Consider the following 14734-nt stretch of genomic DNA (forward strand, 5'->3'; position numbering starts at 1 on the left):
ATGACTCTAAACTGAGGTTTTGCATGGCCTATCTTAATAATTTATTTTAAAATCAAAGGTACAGTTGCATACAGTTAAAGGCAAATGTCCTTTAAACCGTTTGCCCCTAGAAATAGGTAAACAATATGTTCTATGATCTTTCTACACCATTAATTGCTTAGTAAGTTTTTCTCTCATAGAGCATTTGAAGTAAACTTTGCCCTAGCTCAGGTCGAAGTATCACAAAACCTTAAAACAATGGAGACTGAATCTACTATATGGAAGCTGTATCTATGACTGTTATCAACTGAATATGTAGAATCTTGGTTGTTAGCTTTTATGGCCTTATGAAACTGTCAACAGCCCTGACCTGTATGTCCTTGGACAATTTCCTTAGGTGTTTACACCTCAGCTTCCTCATCTGCAAAATGAGTGGGTGGATCAGCTGGTCTGTACTCTGCAAGCTCTAAAATGTCATGAGTAGGTTTACACTAAAGGTGTGTGCGTCTCAGGAATAGATGTCTTAGAACAACCTACCTAGAGCTTTTCTTGGTAGTGATGTTTCTATTTTAATAAAGAAAGGTAAGGAGAGTGTAGAAAAAGTGTTTTCCATGCCTTCTTGTCCCTTTGGAAATCTTTCATGGGTAAAATAATCAGGACTTGGGAAAACCCCAGAGTATCCACAAAGCATTACTCTCTAGGTGGGACCCAGGATTAAAGAACTGAGAGTTGGTTACTGCAAGGGGAGTAGATAACGTGAGAGAAAATCTTGCCTGTCTTCGCTCCCAGGTCAAGATCGAGCCTGTTGGTAACAAGAGATTCACTCCCAGTTAGTACATTCAGTGTTGCCAGAAGCAACGTCTTCTGTTTGATTTCCATAACTGTCAGAAAAAGCGTGTAATGGCAGCTGCAGTGCCAGACGAGACCATGCCTGGGGCTGAGTGTCTCTACCCACCCTGACTAGGACGTGAACAGTATGTAGGTAGTTCTTTGAAGATCAGGCTTTCTCAGTCTTAAGAATATTCATACCACTTAAGTCAAGTGTTTAAGATGCAAATTGCTTACCATGAAACCCTTTTGCTTCCACACTCAGTGCCCAATATTTGTGCACCTTCTGAATGTTGTTTTACAAATTATAAATGTATCTAAAGATGTTCAACCAGAGCTTCTTGCTAAGACTCTTCCACCTGAAGACACCTTGTGACCATCCATCCCCTCAGCCAGTTTCCCCACAAAGCAACAGCTGGGAAGGGAGACTTGGAGTTGGGAGGGTAGACTCGGGCATCAAACAAGACGAGGTGACTTCAGCCCGCTGCCTCTGCCCTTCCTCACCAAAGGGACAGGAATCAGGAGGGATATTCTAAGCACACTTGGGGAATGTGTGTATGCGGACACTATGGAGTATATGTGCCCACTTGAGGAAAGACTAATCAAAACCGATTTGTAAGGGGATCTAGGAGGAAGAGTTATAACATGGGCAGTATCATGATGTGTATGGAGTGTGTATGGCGTGTGATATTTTGTAGCAGAGTTCAGAATTTGTTCCAGAAAACTTGGCAAGAGTTTTATCCTCTGGGGCGTGGGAGGTGTGGTAGGCTGGATAATGCCTCTCCCCAAAGATGTCCGCCTCCTAGTCCCCGGAACCCGTGAATGTGTTACCTCACATGGCAAAAGCAACTTTGCAGATACAATTAAGTTAAGGATCTCCAGATGGCGAGATGATCCTGGATTATCCAGGTGGGCCCCAGGTAATCACAAAGGTTCTTATAGGAGGGAGGCAGGAGGGTTGGAGTGAGAGAAGCAGAGTGACAGAAGGAGATGTGATGATGGAAGTAGAGGTCGGAGTGATGCAAGGCCACAAGCCAAGGAATTGAGGCAGCCTCTAGAAGCCAGAAAAGGCAAGAAAATGGGTTTTCCTCTAGAGCTTCCAGAAGGAGTGCAGCCCTGCTGACTCTTCGATTTTAGGAATTTCTCCAGAACTATAAGAAAATACATTTGTGTTGTTCTAAGTCACTAAGTTTGTGACAGTTTGTTACAGCAGCAATAGGAAACTAAGTCAGGAGGACTCAACAGGGTGTTTTTAATTCAACAAGCATGGTTTGGTGAGAATGTTCAGAGAGTCGGTTCCTATACAGATTTTTTCCTGAGAGCCTGCTGTTAGCTAGGAACTGAGACCTCAGTGGTGGACAAACAGACATGGGCGCTGCCAATATGGAACTTACAGCCACAAGAGGAAGATTGGCATTACGCCAAACACTGCTGTTAATTCACTTCAAGTGTGCATGGCGCTATGAGAGTGATTCAGAGGAGACCTAGTCTATCTGGATGGTCGGGGAAGGTTTTCCTGAGGATCTAATTTTTTTTATTCTTAAATTTTTATTGGAGTAGAGTTGATTTACAGTGTTGTGTTTATTTCTGCTGTACAGCTAAGTGAGTCAGTTATACACATATATATACTTTTTCATATTCTTTTGCATTTTGGTTTATCACACGATATTGAATATACTCCCCTGTGCTATACAGTAGGACCTTGTTGTTTATCCATCCTATATATACTAGTTTGCATCTGCCAATCCTAAGCTCCCAGTCCTTCCCTCTCCCACCTCCCTCCCCCCTGAGGATGTGATGTTGACGGGAGACTCTAAGGATGAGCAGGAATTAGCTGCCTCAGGTCAGTGGGGGTGGAAAGAGCTTTTCGGACAGAAGGAAGAGCATGTCCAAAAGCTGTAGGCAGGCAAAACATTGCATTTTAAGGCGTTCATATAAATCCAGTTTTGCGGGACTTCTCTGGTGGCGCAGTGGTTAAGAATCCTCCTGCCGACGCAGGGGACACGGGTTCGAGCCCTGGTCCGGGAGGATCCCACATGCCACGGGGCAACTAAGCCCGTGCGCCACAACTCCTGAGCCTGTGCTGTAGAGCCCACGAGCCACAACTACTGAGCCCACGAGCCACAACTACTGAAGCCCACGCGCCTAGAGCCCGTGCTCCGCAGCATGAGAAGCCACCGCAATGAGAAGCTCGCGCACCGCAACGAAGAGTAGCCCCCGCTCGCCGCAACTAAAGAAAGCCCGCGTGCAGCAACGAAGACCCAATGCAGCCATAAATAAATAAATAAATAAATAAATGTATTTTTAAAAAAAGACTCGATGATTGATGGGGTGTGAGAGGGGACACCGAGGGGGGTGTCAAGGATGACGTGTAAGGTTCTTCGTTTCAGCAGCCTGGTCAGCAAAACTACCATTTTCGAAGGAAGGGAACTATGCTGAAAGAGAAGAATTTTGGTGAGAAGATCATGAATATTATTTTGGATAGCTTGAGGGGGTCACTGAGACAGTCAAATGGAAATGGCAAGTAGGCATTTGCATATACCAAGGCAGGAGATTTATTGGGAGTCCGAGTTTTAATGGTAAGTGAAGCCATGGGGATAGTGGAGATTGCCTGGGAAGAGATAAGCGAGGAAAGAGCTCTAAGGACCCCTAAGGTGGAGCCGAGGAGCAGATGTCAGAAAAAGAGACCCAGAAGTGACCAGAAAGCTGGGAGAGAAACAGTGGCGGTGGGGAGCCACTGAATTCAAACAGTTTTTCAACAGGAGGGAGTGACCATGAAGTCAAGAAAAATAAGAACTAAAAAGTGTTCCTTGGACACGAAGATCATGGTGACCTTAGCATGAATTTGGCGTGATGGGTGGGATGGGGACAGAACCTGGGAATTGTCATCTCCTCGGAGTGTTTCTGGCAGACGTTCGTGAGAACAGAGCCTTCAGGAAAAGCAAAATGGTGGTGAGAAGTCCAGTGGGAAACCGCTGTTGAGGAGGGCCTGAAATACGTGCACCGCCGCCGCCACCAAAGCGCGTGCGCACACGTACTTTGCCCTCCCAGTAAGACAAATGGAGGTGGTGGACTGGACTCCAGGCCCCTGTGGCCTTAACCACAGCTCTTTGTTCGCTGTCACCTTTGGCCAGAAGCACTCCCATCACTTGCTCTTCCTCTTAGCTCTCTAGTCCTCGATGGCTGCCATGTCCTTCTCCAGTTGGTTATTCTGAGACTTGAATAGAGATTTTGTGTCTCCAGGGAATCTGAGTATATTAACATTTCATTGCAACTGCTTCTCATCCAGTGTGTATGCAGTGGTTCTTCATCAGGAGCATAGCCAGCAAAGGACAATAGGATATTTGTTAGGTTGGTGAGTTCACAGAGTAGTATAAGGGGAGGACACAGGTAAGTCTCTTACCTTGTGAGAAGCCAAGAAGGGTATTGGAAAAGCCAAGAGAGTTGCCTGAGGTTGAAGGTTTAAATAATGGAAAGAGAAAACTTTGCTCTATGTTTTAAAACTGTCTACTGAAGTTCAGCTTACATCTAATTCAAATGGAACTCTTTGACCATGCCTATGAGGGGACATAGCTTAAGAATGAGAACAGGTGTTCCTCAGGTTCTGCTGCCGAAAAAAACTTACCCAAGACCGAAGTGACTTTCTCACTGAAACCAAAGCAACAACAGGAATGCAGAGAAGAAAAAAAAATGCAGTGAAAGAATGAAGCCATTTTGAGGGAAAGGAATAAAAGAAGAAAAGGGTTATACCAGGAGCTATACAAGGAGAAACAGAATACAGCTCTGGGGCTTCCCTGGTGGCGCAGTGGTTGAGAGTCCGCCTGCTGATGCAGGGGACACGGGTTCGCGCCCCGGTCCGGGAAGGTCCCACATGCCGCGGAGCGGCTGGGCCCTTGAGCCATGGCCGTTGAGCCTGCGTGTCCGGAGCCTGTGCTCTGCAAACGGGAGAGGCCACAGCAGTGAGAGGCCCGCATAATACAGCTCTGACTCATGCAATAACCTTGAGTGGTGAAAAAATAATTGGAATAATATCAGAGTTCTGAACTTGGTTTTGAACACATAAAAAACATGTTTTATGTGTAAATTTTAGGGCAGTTATCCTCCCCTCCCCTTTCACTCTTTCCTTTGCCCTTCGGATTTGGAAATTATTCCCTCAAGTAAAACAAAATTATTTTCTCTCATCTCCTGGGAAAGTTCTTGTCCTAACTCTTCCCTCGAGTAAGTTAGTACTTGAGGAGTGAGAGCCGTAGTGACTACATTGGCATCAATAAATAATTGACTGTTGTAGTCAGAGTTCTTCTCATAGACTCATGATCTCCTTTTTAGAGATCAGCTGAAGTCCAGCTGTCTCGCTTTACATATGAGGAACTGGGCATGGAAGGATGAAGCAATTTTCCGAAACCCACGGAGCTAGTTAGTGGCAGTTCTAGGCCTGGAACTTTGAGGTCAGGTGCTAGCAGGCTATGCTGTCATGCTTGAATGTATAGAAACAGCAGCAGCCCCCGTAACAGAAAGCTTCCTGAGGCCAGTTCTCACAACAAACCTTTAAAGGAGGCTCTATCACTTCCATTTTCCAGGTGAGGAAACCAAGGCTCACAGAGGTTAAATAACTTGCCTAAAACCACCCTGTCAGTAAATAGCAACACTGCCTCATCTTGCAGGAGGACCAGGTAGGGATTACTAGTATCTAAGGGTGATCCTGTACCTCACTGGGGACAGATGATGGCCTGCCTGGTGTCATGAGGAATGCCCAAAGGCCCACACAACCAAAATTATAGACCCAACTCCCTGGCTATGGTGCCTAAAGTTTCCACTTCGAGTCACTGCTAGGAAAGGGCAGAGTCTTGAGGAAATGGGACCCTGAAAAGTTATGTTTTGTTGGGAAGGGAAACTCTGGGAAGCAAGGGGAACTTTTCAGGCCCAGTAGGATGGTGCTGGTCAGGTGGAGGCAACATGAAGAGAAGGGGTCTCTGGAGAAATAACAGAACAGTATCTACACTGAGGCTGGATCTTTGTGCCCCGAACTCTGCTGAGGTGTTTATGAAAGCTGATAGCGTGCATTTATAGAGCCTGATAGGTGTGCTGTGACTCTACTGTTTCTGAGGGGGATCCGTAATTGCATAGAACTGAGTTAATAATAATCCTGGGCTCAACATACACAGGTCCGTGTGTGCCTCTCTTTTCAAATAAATACATAAATTAATATGAACACCCATGAACCCAACACCCAAACCCCAAACCAGAGCATTCGACGAAGCTGTCTGACAATACCAAGTTTTTAAAAAAATGTATTTTACTGAAGTATAGTTGATTTACAATGTTGTATTAATGACAATACCATACCATAGGAATTATAAACTGCCTTAATTGATTTGCATTATCTTGTAGTATTAAACATTCTCATGGAGTCTATATGCCTGTCCAAAACTTACATTCGCAGCAGCACTGTTTACTATTTGTAGTAAATAAATAAATACATAGAAAGAAGGAAGGAAGGAAAGAAAGAAGTCTAGAAACAACCTAAATGCCCCTATGGTAACACACATAACATAAAATGACGAAAAGTTATGGGACTCTTTTTTGAATGGGGCAAGTGTAGATCTTCAGCAGTACCCAGTGAAAACTTCTTTCCAAGTTAGGGTCAGAGGAAAAGAAAGGCAGTGCTATATCACTTGTCACCAGTCATGTGTTTGGAACTTGGCCTCAAGGACTAGAGAGGTGTAGTTTTTTTTTTTTTAATGAGGCTTGTCTGTGTGAAGCAATTTCAGTTTTAGAGAACGCGTCTCCTTCCATTTTTTTGGCATCACTTCTTCTGCTTGTATAGGTCATTGAGTCATGGCAGAGAGAAAAGCCTTGGCAACTGGATAACGCCCTGAACAATTATCTAGTGTTGAATTCAGGGGCTCTGTCATACTTCAGTGGATGACCTTGGGCAAGTTACTTCTTTGAGCCTCAGTTTTCTCATCTGTAAGTGGGGTATACTCGTGAGTGCCTTGCAGGATTGATAGGAGGATTGAAAGAGCTAACTGTGCCTAACACAGCTCTGGCACAAAGAAGCCCAGCAGCAAATGTTAGTTACCTTGTCCATATATACACAGGAGTATAAGGGACACCCTGCAATATATTGAGCACAGCACTGTCCACTGGAAATCTAATGGGAGCCCCAAATGCGAGCCACAGGTGTAATTTGACATTTTCTAGAAGCCACATTTTTAAAAGGGTAAATGAAATTAATTTTAGTAATGTATATGATTTAACCAGTATATCTAAAATGTTTTGTCTCAGCATGTAATCAATGTAAAAATTAGTAATGAGATAGTTTTGTATATTCTTTTTTCCTTTCCTTTTCTTTCTTCCTCCCTCCCTCCCTTCCTTCCTTCCTTCCTCCCTCCCTCCTTCCCTCCCTCCATTCTTTCTTTCTCTCTCTCCCTTTCTCTTTCTTTCTTTTTCTCTCTCTTTCTTTTTCTTTCCCTTTTCTTTCTTTCTTTCTTTCTTTCTTTCTTTCTTTCTTTCTTTCTTTCTTTCTTTCTTTCTCCCTTCCTTCCTCCCTTCCTTCCTTCCTTTCTTCCTCTCTCTCTCTCTCTTTCTCTTTTCTTTCTCTCTCTTTTTCTTTCTTTCTCCCGTCCTTCCTCCCTTCCTTCCTTTCTCTCTTCCTCTCTCTTTCTCTTTCTTTCTTTCTTTCTCCCTTCCTTCCTCCTTTCCTCTCTTCCTCTCTTCCTCTCTTCCTCTCTTCCTCTCTTCCTCCCTCTCTTTCTTTCTCTTCTTTACTTTTTCTTTTTTGCATCCCAAGTCTTCAAAATCTGGTGTGAATTTTACACTTACAACATGTCTGAATTCAGACCAACACATTTCAAGTGCTCGATAGCCCCACGTGGGCTTTAAGTACTTCTAATAAGATTGAATCTCTTTAGATTTTGAAATCTGGCCTTTTCGATTCTATTCTGTTGTGCATTTCAAATTGTGGCAGGTGATCGGCCTCAGTCCTGTTCCTTTAATATCACTGATTTATACCTATCTGAGGCATCAGATGGTACACGGGACAGATTGTCCAAGAGCAGGAATCCCCAGTCTCCTTGCGAGGAATGGCTGTCCTTTCTTGTCCTCAAAGCTTCAAACCTCTAGAAACCTGGGATATGTGGAGGGAGGGGGAAGGTGAAAAGAACTGGGCCTGATAATAAGACGCCAGAGTTCCTGGGGAAGAGGCCCTCCTGGTAGCTACACAACAACCCTCTCTGATGGAAATCTTAGCAACTTGAGAACTGACTCAGGTTCGCTGTCAAGTTCGCCGTTGGGGGTGGTGATGGTCAGGGGTAGAGGTGGCGGCTGCTTCTTGGCAAACAGCTTGGATGGGTGAAGGCTGTACTAGACTACTCATGTAAGAAACACCAAGTTTTCCAGATAAGAGGTGGCACCTTAGATGTCAGAGTCCACTGCATATAATGATTCCTGCTCAGTTAATTATGGGTACTAAGTAAGTATTAATCAGAACTAATAAGATCATGCTTTGGATAAAAACAAAACAGTGGATTCTGACAAGTCTCTGTATAATTAACCTTCATCTATTGGAGTGAAGGAGAACCGAATAAGGCCATTCATGTTACCTATCCTTGGTTCATGTTTTTGGATCACTTCCCACCCAGGGACTCCAAGAATTTCCTAAATGGTGTCGCTCAAAACACTCTTCAGGGTTCTTGTGCTGTTGGCATTTTGCTCTGTTTCCTTCCAGACTTTTTTTCTATGAAGCTTTTGTGATCTCTTTATAGCCGAGCTCAACTTTAATAAATAGTTTTGTATCTTGCTTTTACCTCCTTATGATGTTTGCATTTCCATGTTCTCATATAAACTTCATACAATGAATTTTTGATGACAGTGTAATGGTCCACTGGGTGCATGTGCTCTGATTTACGTAATCATCCACCATTATCGTTTCTTCTGGATATTATAAGACGTGATTTCGTTCCATAACACTTGGGCACGTGAAACGTTACCTTTCTTTATTTTTAAAAAATCAAATTAAATCTGGCTTTGAATTCCTACGTGCAGGGCTGGCAAGACACCCACCAGCAGCCCTCAATGTGGGGCTTGTTCCTAAGTGTGTATGCAGGGTATCTGGAAAATGCTTCACGTGAAAGTTAGGATCCTTCTGACTCTGAGTAACACAAAGCTACCCAAGCTGGCCTAAACCATAAAGGAGACTGTACTAGTCTGTGAAATTGGAAGTTTCAGGATTGGTTTGATTTAGTTACCTGACAACATCACCGAGGACCCAGCCTCTTCCCACTTCTGCTCTGCTTTCTACACAGTCAGCTTCACCCTGCTCACAAGTTGGTTGTCAATTGATGCTTTCGTGGGTGTGCTTAGAGATGGGGAGGAGGTAGAGAGAGTGAAAGAGAAGAGAAAGAGATTCTTCCAGAAGCTTCCTCTGAATGGCAAGCAAGTTTCTTTTACAGAAGCTCCCAGGAAATGTCTCCTCCTTTTTATTGGCCTAAATTGGGCCATGTGCCAATAACCATGAGCCATGGCCAGTGGTCAGAATTAAGCTTATTAGTTTTTATTTTATTTTTATTTTTTTAAAATAATTTTTAAATTTTATTTATTTTCGGTTTCTGGCTGCAGCGGGTCTTGGTTGCGGCACACGGGGTCTTCGCTGAGGCACGCGGGGATCTTTGGTTGCTGCGCGGGCTTTTCATTGCGGTGCTCGGGCTCCAGAGGGCGTGGGCTGTGTAGTCTGCGGCATGCGGGCTCTCTTGTTGAGGCGCATGAGCTCAGGAGTTGTGGCGCACGGGCTTAGTTGCCCCGCGGCATGTGGGGTCTTAGTTCCCTGACCAGGGATCAAACCTGAGTCCCCTGCGTTGGAAGGTGGATTCTTTACCACTGGACCGCCAGGAAAGTCCCTAAGCTCATTGGTTTTTAGATTGAGCTGTATATTTCATTACTACAACCAAAGTGAGCTGTTCCCCACCCCACTCCCACCCCTGGCCAAAACACAATTGTACTGCATGGGGAACTAAACAAAAGCTGGGGGTAGTTACCAACAGGAGAGGGAATGAATTTACAGAGACTACAGTACCCTACGTATGAACAGGCTCTGTTCCGAGAGCACATTCGTAAGTCCAATTTGTTCATAAGTCCAACAAAGTTAGCCTAGGTACCCAACTAACACAATCAGCTATATAGTACTGTGCTGTAGTAGGTTTATAATACTTTTCACACAAATAATACACAAGAAACAAACACAAAAAATAAAGAAAACATTTTTAATCTTACAGTAAAGTACTTTGAAAAGTATAGTAGTGCAGTACAACAGCTGGCATCAAGTTAACAGGCAAGAAGAGTTACTGACTGGAGGAGGGAGAGGAGGTGGGAGATGGTGGAGCTGAAGGATCGTCAGTAATAGAAGATGAAGGGCAAGCTGCAATTTCACTCACACCTGATGTTGGAACGCACGTTTCACATCTTTGAAAGTTCGCAACTTGAAGGTTCGTATGTAGGGGACTTACTGTACCAGCTTTGCACAGTGGCAGTATTGTAGCCAATGAGGTTTAATCCGAGGCGCAATTACAGAGACTACCAGAATGTCTCCTCTGTCTTCCAACCTGTTTTCAGCCCTAGAAACCAAAGCACTCTGCTATACAGAACAGCTAACGAATTTCCCAAGGCACAGCAGCCCAAAGCCAAGATCCAAAGTCTCCGTTGTCTTTTATTTTTGATTTTTTTGCGGTACGCGGGCCTCTCACTGTTGTGGCCTCTCCCGTTGCGGAGCACAGGCTCCGTGGCCATGGCTCACTGGCTGAGCCGCTCCACGGCATGTGGGATCTTCCTGGACCGAGGCACGAACCCGTGTCCCCTGCATCAGCAGGCGGACTCTCAACCACTGCGCCACCAGGGAAGCCCTCCGTTGTCTTTTAGATTGGGGCTGATCAGCCACCCCTTTCTTTTGTCCCTCCAAGAGCAGCAAAAACAAAATCCAGATTTAATTTCTCAATAAGTTACCCTGCCACACTATCCCTGTACTTAAAATCTTTTCTGACCTCTTTTGGGGCAAGAGAAAGACCATCAAGACTGAAAACCCTCCTTAGTTAGAAATGAAAGGACCAGGATAAATGGACATCAAGAGGATTTGTGCCACCCAGAACAGTTTGTCGAAAGAATCAAGAATCTTGGCCCTTGAGAGGATAGAACTACTGCTTCAAATCACACACATATTTGATTCAAGATATAAATTTAGTAAAAGTTAAGTAGTTGTCGCTCCTCTAGTTCACTCATCTTCACATTCTTACTTTCCACTTTTAAAATCAAAAGGTGGGCTAGTGAATCTTGGATGCAACCGAAATTTCCTTCGAGAGGTGAATGGATCAGTAAACTAGGCTACATCCAGACAATGGAATATTATTCAGACCTAAAAAGAAATGCGCTATCAAGCCACAAAAAGACATGGAGGAGTCTTAAGTGCACATTGTCAAGTGAAAGAAGCCAATCTGAAAGGCTGTATACTGTATGATTCCAATTATATGACATTCTGGAAAAGGCAAAACTATGGAGACAGTGAAAAGATCAGTGGTTGCCAGGGGTTGGGATGGGGAGGGATGCGTAGGCAGAGAACAGGGGATTTTTAGGGCAATACTTTTGTCCAAACCCATAGAATGTACAATACCAGGAGTGAACAGTAATGTAAACTATGGACTCTGGTTGATAATGATGTGTCAATGTAAGTTCACTGATTGTAGCAAAGGTACCATCTGGTGGGAGTTGATGGTGGGGGAGGCACAATTTTGCTATGAACCTAAAAATGCTTTTAAAAAAAAGTCTATTAAAAACAATTCATGCTGGTATTATGAAAGAACATAGAATTGAGAGTCAGGAGACCTGGATTCAAATCTGGACTGTCATTTACAAGCTGTGTAATCTTAAATTAGTTTAAGCTTTCTGTATCTTAGTTCACTCACCTATAAAATGAGGATAGTATTCATTCATCAGATTTACTGTGAAGAGACAACATAGCTAATTTCACAGAGCACACAGTAGGTGCTCAAAAAATGTTAGTCGAGAGTGAAGAGAGAGAGGGGAGGAAAAGGCAGGGAGACCAGGATTTCATAAAGTCAAGTGATGGTGGAGGCGTTTTATAACAAGATCCAGCAAGCAGTGATTGATGATGAGATAGTCAGGGGTTATTTTTTTTCCTCATCTGTTCCAGTCCACTTTGGATTTTGGCTTTATCAAAATATTATTTAGTGAAGTGTACATTATCGTTTGAATTATTCAGAACGCTACCCTTGCCTTTGTTCTCCATTGAGAGCTGCTCAGAAGGAATGCGATTTGGGGTGGGTTTTTTTTTTTTTTCCCCGGGTACGCGGGCCTCTCACTGTTGCGGCCTCTCCCGTTGCTGAGCACAGGCTCCGGACGCGCAGGCTCAGCGGCCATGGCTCACGGGCCCAGCCGCTCTGCGGCATGTGCGATCCTCCCGGACCGGGGCACAAACCCGTGTCCCCTGCATCGGCAGGCGGACTCTCAACCACTGCGCCACCAGGGAAGCCCTGGGGTAGGTCTTGATGTTATTATTGTCGGTTTTCATTTATTTAAAAAAATATTTGTTGTGAACCTAAATAGTGACTGGTACATATGCGGCACACTGAGGATGAAGCAGTGAATAAGCCAGACCTGGGCCCAGTGGTCACAGGGCTGATGTCTAGTGCCGAAGACAGGCATTAATCAAATGATAACGAAGTGTTCTGAGTGTTACAGTGGGAGGAACAGAGTCAGGAGACCATATAGCAAGGGGAATGAATAGCGTTTATGAGGGGGGAAGGCCTCCCTTGATGTCTAAGTGTTGACCATGCTGAGGTCTGAGGCATTAACAAGAAGGAATAGGGTGCTGCTCTAGAGTGCATAGTACAGGAGACTGGTTCTCACACTTAAAAAAATTTTTTTATTGGAGAACAGTCAATTTACAATGTTGCGTTAGTTTCAGGTGTACAGTAAAGTGATTCAGTTATACATATATTCATTCTTTTTAAGATTCTTTTCTCATGTAGGTTATCACAGAATATTGAGTAGAGTTAGAGTTCCCTGTGCTATACAGTCGGTTCTTGTTGGTTATCTATCTTACATATAGTTAAGGTTAGTATGTTCATCCCAAGCTCCTGATTCATCCCTCCCCCCCCCCCCACGTTTTCCCTTTGGTAACCATAAGTTTGTTTTCGATATCTGTAAGTCTATTTCTGTTTTGTAAATAAGTTCATTTGTATCTTTTAAAACAAAATTAGATTCCACATATGAGTGATATCATATGATATTTGTCTTTCTCTTAGTATGATAATCTCTAGGTCCATCCATTTGTTCTCACACTTGAGCACGCGTCAGGATGACCTGGAGGGCTTGTAGACTAGTTAACTATTAGTGCATAACAAATTATCCAAAAAGTTAGCAGCTGGAAACAACAAGCATTTATTACAGCAAACTGTGAGCATTTCTCAGCTAAGCGTCCAGGAACTGCTTAGCTGAGTGGTTGCGGCTTGGGGTCTCTCCCGAGGTTACAGTCAAGGTGCTGAGCAGGGAAAGGATCTGCTGCCAAAGGGATTTGCTTCCAAGCTCACTCTTGTGAGCTTCTCCACAGGGCTGCCTTGCAGCCTGGCAGGTGGCTTTTGAGAGAGGAAGAGAGAGACACAGACACAGAGACAGAGGTAGGGGGAGAGACAAAACCCTAACATGGAAGCCACAGTCTTTTTTTAAATGTTGACATTAGTATTAGTAGTGGTAGTAGTAGTAGTAATTCATGTCCTTTAAATGTTCAATAGTTATTCCATGGTTATAAAATATTTTCATTGCTGTCTTAAATATTTTCTTTATATTATTTGAATATATTTGATTTTACATTTTGGAACCAAAAGGTACTGCTTTTTTTCCAGTTTCATTGAGATATAATTGACATAAATAACATTGTATAAATTTAAGGTGTACACTAAAATGATTGATATATGTATATATTGTGAAATGATTACCACAGTAAATTTAGTTCACATCCATAGACTCACATAGTTACAAATTTTTTTCCTTGTGATGAGAATTTTTAATATCTGCTCTCTTAGCGACTTTCAAAACTCCCAGTTATAAGATAAATAAGTTCTGATGTAACGTATAATGTGATGACTATAGTCATCAATAGTGTATTGTATAACTGACTTGATTCTTTTAAGAACACTTTTAGATTTACAGCAAAATTGCGAGGACAGCACACAAAGTTCCCATATGTCGCATATCCAGTTTCCCCTACTGGTAACATTTTGCATTAGTATGGTACATTTATTACAATTCATAAGCATATGTTAATACATTATTATTAAACAAATTTGGCCTAGAGTCCTTCCCTTATGCCGAATTCCCTAGTTTTTACCTTAGCGTCCTTTTACCTGTTCCAGAATCCCATCCAGGATAGCACATGATATTTAGTTGTCATGTCTACTTAGGCTTCTCTTGGCTGCGACAGTTTTTCTTATTTTCCTTGTTGTTTTTGTTTGTTCTTTATAAATTTATTTTATTTTTATTTATTATTTTTGGCTGTGTTGGGTCTTCGTCGCTGCACACAGGCTTTCTCTAGTTGAGGCGAGCTGGGGCTACTCTTCGTTGTGGTGCGCAGGCTTCTCATTGCGGTGGCCTCTCTCGTCGCGGAGCGCGGGCTCTGGAGCGCATGGGCTTCAGTAGATGCGGCGCGTGGGCTCAGTAGTTGTGGCTTGTGGGCTCTAGAGTGCAGGCTCGGTAGTTGTGGCGCACGGGCTTAGTTGCTCTGCGGCATGTGGGATCTTCCCGGACCAGGGCTCCAACCCGTGCCTCCTGCATCGGCAGGCAGATTCTTAACCACTGCACCACCAGGGAAGCCCATTTTCCTTGTTTTAAATGACCTCGATAGTTTTGAGGAGTATTGGTCAGGTAG

This window comes from Phocoena phocoena, chromosome X (genome assembly GCF_963924675.1).
Source record: "Phocoena phocoena chromosome X, mPhoPho1.1, whole genome shotgun sequence".
Classification (NCBI taxonomy): Eukaryota; Metazoa; Chordata; class Mammalia; order Artiodactyla; family Phocoenidae; genus Phocoena; species Phocoena phocoena.